The sequence below is a fragment of the Quercus suber genome, unplaced genomic scaffold (genome assembly GCF_002906115.3).
Source record: "Quercus suber isolate HL8 unplaced genomic scaffold, Cork oak 2.0 scaffold_610, whole genome shotgun sequence".
NCBI lineage: Eukaryota > Viridiplantae > Streptophyta > Magnoliopsida > Fagales > Fagaceae > Quercus > Quercus suber.
In genome coordinates this window covers 346,069-355,398 of record NW_027070053.1, presented here as the reverse complement: position 1 = coordinate 355,398, position 9,330 = coordinate 346,069, and positions in this window count along the sequence as shown.

Sequence of the window (9,330 nt, the reverse complement as noted above, 5' to 3'; positions counted from 1 at the left end):
AGGCTGGATATATAGATAAGGTTCTAGAACGGTTTAGCATGCAAAACTCCAAGAAGGGATTACTTCCTTTCAGACATGGAGTTCCTCTGTCTGATGACCAAAGGCCTAAAACTCAAGAGGAAAAAGATATGATGAGACAAGTTCCTTATGCTTCTGCAGTAGGAAGTCTCATGAATGCCATGCTTTGTACTAGACCAGATATTTGTTATTCAATAGGCATGGTCAGCCGATATCAATCAAATCCAGGACCAAAACATTGGCAAGCTGTAAAGCATATTCTCAAGTATCTACGGAGAACGAGAGATTATATGCTTGTTTATCGGTGTGAGGATTTGATACCCATTGGCTATACAGATTCAGATTTTCAGTCAAATCTAGATTTCAGAAAGTCTACGTCAGGATGTGTATTCACCTTAGGAGGTGGGGCCATAACATGGAGGAGTGTCAAACAATCTTGTATTGCAGACTCCACCATGGAAGCAAAATATGTTGCTGCTTGTGAAGCAGCAAAAGAAGCTGTATGGCTCAAGAAATTCCTTTCTGACCTTGGTGTAATGAGAATGGAACAAGTTCCCATCACATTGTTTTGCGACAATAGTAGTGCAGTTGCACAATCAAAAGATCCAAGGAACCACAAGAAAGGAAAGCACATCGAGAGAAAGTATCACATCATTAGAGATATTATTGCTCGTGGAGGGTGGTGGTAGCAAAGATTGAAAGTGCAAATAATCTAGCAGATCCCTTTACCAAAGCCTTGCCTCAAAGGACCTTCGAGTCACATTTGGAGCGAATGGGAGTTAGATTAGTGCACAATAGTCTTTAGGGCAAGTGGGAGATTGTTAGGATTAATGCCCTTAAATCCTATTGTATGATGCTATGTATGACATTATGTATGACTTAATGTTGTGATTAATAAAGTTGTTTTATTATTATCTGAAATAATGGTAACAAGAATATTTGGACATTATCATATAGTCCATGAGATGCATAGTATGTGATTTATGTGATTTAGTCATAGAAGATATAAGTCACAAGTTCTTTTAAACTCAAAATTTTAGTTCGTCGTCAGTGATGAAATTGGGCATTTCATCTGCGAAGACTATAACATATCAACTAAGATGATTTGTCTTGATCATGGAAGTGGAGACTTCTAGTTGATGTGTTAATATGTTTTAAGAGTTAAGACATATTGAACTGGACCGCTGTGAGATTTATTATTCTCCTAACGACTGTCAATTGAATAATAAATCTCACAAATTATATTTGCATGAACTTTTAATCCTGAGAGAATAATGGACCTAATCATGAAGTGTAGGTTGCTTTGATATATCAGGAGTGAGATCTAAAGTAACGGTCAAAACCTCAGTATGTTGGGCAACCACATTTCGTGTTGATGGAACATATATTCTCAAGATGGAATTCATAGTCTCTTAACAGAGATTTAAAATATTCCCTTGAGATAAGTTTAATGGGTTTAGTTATTCAGAGAGTTAGGCCTAACCACTTTGGTAAGAAATTACTAAAGTATATATTTATGAAATTGGATTTCATAAATATATAATGAATAACTTAAAAGAATTAAACCGGGTACTCAAGGATTAAGACATAGTAATCTTCAAAGTGACAGTCTGTATTTATGACTTTGAATTACTACGAATATTTTATGAAAGGGTTGCATGTATAATAAAGTTTTGGGATATAATTTATTAATAAGGCCTAGAGTGCAATTATATTTATATAGTGGTATAAATATAATTTATGTCTCTCCCTTTATATATAACTGATTATCTAATTGGGCCGGCCTATTGGGCCTTTCCAATTGGGCTTTAATGTGTGGCTTGGAGTGGGACCAAAAGGACCAATAAGACACTAGCTCCAATAGGCTTTGGACTTTTCTGTCAACTCTTGACAAGTCCAAAGTTACCATTAATTATATTTAATACCACTATATAAATATAATTGCACTCTAGGCCTTATTAATAAATTATATCCCAAAACTTTATTATACATGCAACCCTTTCATAAAATATTCGTAGTAATTCAAAGTCATAAATACAGACTGTCACTTTGAAGATTACTATGTCTTAATCCTTGAGTACCCGGTTTAATTCTTTTAAGTTATTCATTATATATTTATGAAATCCAATTTCATGAATATATACTTTAGTAATTTCTTACCAAAGTGGTTATGCCTAACTCTCTGAATAACTAAACCCATTAAACTTATCTCAAGAGAATATTTTAAATCTCTGTTAAGAGACTATGAATTCCATCTCGAGAATATATGTTCCATCAATACGAAATGTGGTTGCCCAACATACTGAGGTTTTGACCATTACTTTAGATCTCACTCCTGATATATCAAAGCAACCTACACTTCATGATTAGGTCCATTATTCTCTCAGGATTAAGAGTTCATGCAAATATAAGTTGTGAGATTTATTATTCAATTGACAGTCGTTAGGAGAATAATAAATCTCACAGCGGTTTAGTTCAATATGTCTTAACTCTTAAAACATATTAACACATCAACTAGAAGTCTCCACTTCCATGATCAAGACAAATCATCTTAGTTGATATGTTATAGTCTTCGCAGATGAAATGCCCAATTTCATCACCGACGACGAACTAAAATTCTGAGTTTACAAATAACTTGTGACTTATATCTTCTGTGACTAAATCACATACTATGCATCTCATGGACTATATGATAATGTCCAAATATTCTTGTTACCATTATTTCAGATAATAATAAAACAACTTTATTAATCACAACATTAAGTCATACATAATGTCATACATAACATCATACAATAGGATTTAAGGACATTAATCCTAACATATTACTGTGCCTATAAAGTGAGGAGATAGTTTGGGCTCAACCAAGATGTGCCTGATGACTTTACCTTAGTTTTGGACTCCACTACTTTAGTTCACCCTTTTTTGCATCCCTGTGCCTTTGAATACTAGAGCAAGCTGTTTACTGCAATTACTATTCAAAGTTCTAGAGGGTGGGTCTTTGTACTACTCATATGCATACTTACTGGTAGGCCGTTATGACTTCTTTCAATGAGGACCTCTTGGGTAGTTGCGGGTTCTCCCTTTTACCCCTCGACATTTGCATGCTATAAACTCTCCAAATCATCGGTTTCTTCTTCCTACCAAGTCTATGATCGTATATGCCAGGAAGCAAAATAAGCCCACCATATTTGAGTAGTAGAAGGAGGAAGCGGGGTGGTTCTTATCTACAGTGAGTTCCCCCCTAGTTGGGAGAAAGAGGTGAAGCTGGTGAACCTGCTTCCACCAGCAAAGAAGGGCTTAGCCTCCAAATCTACCAAGTCCAAGTTTGCCAAGAATGCTATTATAGATGCTCCTAAGGCTTGTTCAAAGATAGTCCCTTACAGGGAAGGCCTTCCTCCTATTGGTAGCATAATCATTAAAAGCACTCCTTCCCTTTCTACTAGGACCCATTCTACCAAAAGGTCTATTGTGGCCAAATCCAGGCCTCCACTGCTGAGGTAACCTTCAGATGCCCCTCCTTCTAGTAGAACCCGTGGCAACAAGAGGAAGACATTCTCGCCAGTTTCATCTGCCACTTTTGAAAGGAGAGTATGTTATCTCTAATTTCTTCATCGTCTTTATTGTAGTTATTTGATGTCTATTTATGCGGCTAACTATGTGCATGAATCCTTTTCTTCTTTGGCAATCTAAGCATAAAATGGACACTTCAGCCACTTAGCCCATTATACTTGGGCGAGCCTGAGGTGAGTTTTATTATTATTTTTTATTTATTTATTTATCTATTCTACTTTCTTCCTTCTTGCATCATTCCTCTTCCCTTTATTATTATTATTATTATTATTATTATTATTATTATTATTATTATTATCGATTCTCTTCTTCGTCTTGTTATCTTTAGATTGACTTTGAGCCCATCTTCCTCTACTTTCCCATTAGCAAAGAGACTCTTGTTGAGCCCATCGTTAACATGACTATAGTTCCTATGGCTATTGAAACTTCCATGGAGGGCATCTTCGATGGTGTTGATATTATTGCGGAAGCTATGGCATTCGCCATAGTTACTACCACCATGGAGTTTTTTGCCAAGTCTTCAATTCTTCCTCATAGCCTATTTCTACCAAGGAGGATGTCTCAGTTGAGAAGAAGGTCACTGGGGAGTCTGTCCCTATTTTTGCTGAGTTTTCCACTCCCTCAAAGGGAGGTGTTTCTCCCATGGTGGCCCAAACCGAAGGAGTTCCTCTTGCTACCCCTCTGCTAGTCATTTCTGCCAGTGATCCTCTTGCTACTCTTTCTCGGGTGGTTGGAGGTGGATCCTTGTTGGTGGTCACTCCATCTTCTTATTGTTAGAATAGGCTTTTATAATCTTTCTAGTAAAATGTGGTAATCTTGTTATATATTACTGTTGCCATAATATTGCCTCTAGGGTATGCAATGTTCTTGAGTTTTTCTAGTAAAGTTATTATTTTCTAGACTAAATTGTTGGAACAAATGATGAATATAATCAACCAAAAAGAGTTCTATTAATAAAGCTTATTCCTAAATCTTCCAATCAAATAGTTTGTGTTTACATACCTAATTGTGTACTAAATTGGAGTGCTAGCTGATGCTTAATAATATTGGTGGACAAACCCTAATGCCATAATGATTTTAATTATTGAATTTTATCAAACTTTATTTTTCTTAAGTTTTAATCATATTTTTCTATATACTATTGGTGCTTTTGACATGTTCTTGTTTTCATTTTCTTGGTGGAATGATAACCTTAGCTACACTACAATTTTCGTTACAAAATTGGACAACATCAAGTATCTTCAAGAAAGGCCCAGTTAGGTTGAGTTTCTGCAGCAAGGCATTCAACCCCCACTCTTGAGGCAATACTTACAAAGGCCTCTGTGGCCAAATTTCTTTCATTAGCAATGAATTTTAGCTGATCAAATAGGTTCCTGAACCGAGGATTCTTTTGCAAATTCATAATAGTGCCTGGTGGCAACGAGGGCCTTTCCTCCTCTTCGTCACCTAGATCTATGCAAATAACTACTGCTGCCACTCTTTTTCCTTTGTGATTAGGGAGTGAGTTTCTCTGAATTTCTGGCTAGGTGAGTTCAAGAGCGCATCTTTAATTCTATAGTGGACTAGTCTGTGAAGTGCCTTTAATTAGCAAAAATGAAGGTCCCTTCATTCTTCTTCTATAGGATCTTTGGAAACGTGGTTGGGTTTGAAGACCCTATCTGCTATCCACTTGTCTAGAAGCACGTCTAATTCCTTAGGCATGGAAGGTATTGGTGGAGGGCTCTCGTACTCCCTTTCTTCTAGTATCTTTCTTTTCTCACCTGTGGACACTACCATGGCTTGCAGGGTAGGCTTTCAATTTGCTTCTTTAAGCTGGGTTTGACTGACTAGGCTGTCTTTCTAGCTTTTTGTAGTAGCTAAGCAAACTTCATGATGTCCAAATTTTCAATGACAACCCGATACTCCATAATTATGTTTCCCATACACATTTCTACTAAAATGTTTTCTTCATAATGTTCATAGTATTCAAAGGCTATGTCCTTGAACCTCTTAATGTACTCCAAGATGTCTTCTTCACTCTTTTGTTTCGTGCCTTGCAAGGTTGCTAACGTGACGCTCTCTTCCCTATGAAAGTATTTACTGCAAAAAATACCTACCATATCATCCCAAGTGAGGATGGATCCAAGACTTAAGCCAGTGTACCAAGTGTAAGCATAGTCACACAAGAACTTTAGGAACTTGCATAGACATAGGTCCACATCTCCTGTATAGGGTCCTATTGTGTCTAGAAACTTACTCACATGCTCAACAACACTTCCCTTCTTGTCGTCATATTGTGAGAAAGTTAAGGGCTTATATCTATTAGGGTATTGAGCAACCTCATTGGGTATGGTGGTCTTCACAAGAAAAGTCTCTCCTTAGGCATTTTGGCCCTCTCCTATTCTAGCATTGTTGTAACATCTGCCATGGTTATAGACCACGGGTCTACATTTTGTGGGTATCTACCTTCCGAAGTTTCCTCCCTGTCTATTGCATTCTCGGGACTGTGTTGGCTGCCCTTCTCTTTGGTTTCGGCTTTTAGTTGGCAGATCTCTTCTATTAGCTGCTGCTAGGTATGCTGCATCGATTGCATCATTTCAATAAAAAGGCTAGCATTGTCTTTAGGATTTCTCTGTTGTTGCTGCAATCTAGCCCTCGGACCATTTTTTCCCTCAGCCTGGTCGGTCTGACGGGGGCTAGCTAGCCGAGACTCTACTTGAGAAGGCACAACACTCATATTCCGTGTCATCTTCAATCTTGGGGGCATGACTTTCAAGGTTTCTCCAGTCCTTGCTCTGCTCCCCTTTCTGTTTCCCAACTCCCTAGTGAAGTTGCCAATTTAATGTAGGGGGCTTTTTATGTTAATTGGCCAAGGCCTGTTCTACTACATTTAGGCCTGTTGAGTCATGGGATAGGAAGTTGGGGCTGGCCTAATTCCTTTGCAAGACCATGTTATTGGTCAGTTTGTTTACAAGACAACCACTCCAAGGATGCAAACAACAAAACATGTAAGTCCGAGAGTTGGACCATAGTTAAGTTGGCCAGCTATAGCAAAAAGAAGTGAAATTGCAAAATAGCTAATATAGCAAAGAATGTCACGGCAGCACAAATATCACAGCAATTATGATTAAAAAAAACACAGCAGAACAACTAATACAGCAAATGTAATAAAAGGCGCCACAACAAAACAACTAATACAATGTATACAATAAAAGGTGCCACAGCAGAACAACTAATACAGCAAATATAACAAAAGATGCCACGGCAAAACAACTAATACAACAAATATAATAAATTCTAATGAGTAAGATTATCAAAATTGCGTGTTGAATCTTTCCGTAGAAAGTGAACCAAGAAGGAACTTGATGAAGGAAATTAGAGATGAGTGCAACGGAAAATAAGTTTTACACGGATCTACTTCATTCGATATTGATAACACGTACTAAGTAAATTTCAGATGTGTGGTCTCTCAATTGGAAACAAAGGGATGACTAGTGAGTGACAAAAACTCACATGCACACCATTTCACAATGATGTTTCTTGCATATGAAAATCTGAACCTTTTTTTTTTCCTTTTGTATCTAACCAATTTATCTAATTGGGCTAGCCTATTGGACCTTACCAATTGGGCTTAAGTGTATGGCTTGGAGTGGGACCAAAAGGGACCAATAAGACACTAGCTCCAATGGGCCTTGGGCTTTTCTGTCAACTCTTGGCAAGTCCAAAGTTACCATTAACTATATTTAATACCACTATATAAATATAGTTGCACTCTAGGTCTTATCTATAAATTATATCCCGAGAATTTATTATACATGCAACCCCTTCATAAAATATTCGTAGTAGTACAAAGTCATTAATGTAGATTGCCACTTTGTAAATTACTACATCTTGATCCTTGAGTACCCGGTTTAATCCTTTAAGTTATTCATCATATATTTATGAAAACTAATTTCATAAATATATACTTTAGTAACTACTTACTAAAGTGGTTAGGCCTAACTCTCTGAATAACAAACTCATTAAACTTATCTCAAGGGAATATTTTATATCTCCATTAAGAGACTATAAATTCCATCTTGAGAATATATGTTCCATCAACACTAAATGTGGTTGCCCAATATACTAAGGTTTTGACCATTACTTTAGATCTCACTCCTGATATATCAAAGCAACCTACACCTTATGATCAGGTCCATTATTCTCTCAGGATTAAGAGTTCATGCAAATGTAAGTCGTGAGATTTATTATTCATTTGACAGTCTTTAGGAGAATAATAAATCTCACAGCGGTCTAGTTCAATATGTTTTAACTCTTAAAACATATTAACACATCAACTAGAAGTCTCCACTTCCATGATCAAGACAAATCATCGTAGTTGATATGTTATAATCTTCGCAGATGAAATGCCCAATTTCATCACCGACTACGAACTATAATTCTGAGTTTACAAAGAACTTATGATTTATATCTTCTGTGAATCTTCTCATAAATCACATACTATGCATCTCATGGACTATGTGATAATGTCCGAATATTCATGTTACCATTATTTCAGATAATAATAAAACAAATTTATTAAACACAATATTAAGTCATACATAATGTCATACACAATGTCAAACTTAATATCACACATAGCATCATACAATAGGATTTAAGGGCACTAATCCTAACACTTGAACCCCAACTTGAACAACCTTGTCATGAGATTCTACCATCAAAGTTGTTCATTTTTGAGAATGGGCCTAAATGGCTACCTGTTACTATTTTTAGGGTGGGCTTGCTAAGAGGGAGGGAAAAGATGGTCTACTAATGCATGCCCCTATTTCTGCCATGTTTTCTATCCTCTTTTTACTGCTTACATTCTTTCTCCTCTTACTCAGTTCTTTCTCTCAATCTTTTGCTATTGTCTTGTCATTGGTCATTCTCCTTTCCATCTATGGCTATTGCCCCTTTTTATAGTGGGTTGATTTCATGAGATTTCTCCCTTTTATCCATAGGGCTTTACCAATTGTTTTTGGTTTGTTGTGGACATCCCTTCAACACTACCCACCAACCCATTGGTTGCTTGGCCACTATTGGGTAAGCCCAGTGTATTCTCTTTCTTCCACTACCCATTCCATTACAAAACCTCACTTTGTTTGATCTTTCTATAAGCCCTTTCCTCCTTGCATGAATGGATATGGACTTGGGTTTCCCACTACCTGCCTTTATGGCATGCATCAAGTGGTCTCAGCAGTCTACTACCTCTTTTAGGCAAAATGTCATCCTAGCAAGGCGTTTTCCCAAAAAATGCTATGGCTTGAAATCCAAAATAAACTCTTTTCGCCCCCACCAGCAAGCCACACCCTCTGAATCCCTTGACCGTGGGCCCACCTCCCTTGTATTAGCTGAGTATAGGTTGGTAGTGCTCTAGCCCTTGTGTGCTTGCTCTACCATCTTTTGTTTTTTTTTTCCTCTGTTCCCATGCTATTTTTGCCATAGCAGACTAGCCTTGTTTCGTTCTACTGTGTGTTTCTTTTGCCCGAGCTTATCCTCTACGGAAGAGGGCATGGGCTTTTGGGTTTGTCTTACTTCTTTTCATCTTGTCCTGGGCTTGCATGTTTGCTTGACATAAGTTCTTGCTAGATTGATTTGTTGGGCTTTTGCTCTCCTTCTTTCTTATTTCCTCGGACCTTCACAACCCACTGACTTGCACTCACCTCTTGATTTGGTCATAGACCCGCTGGCCCATTGGGCTTTACTTCTTCCTTCTCC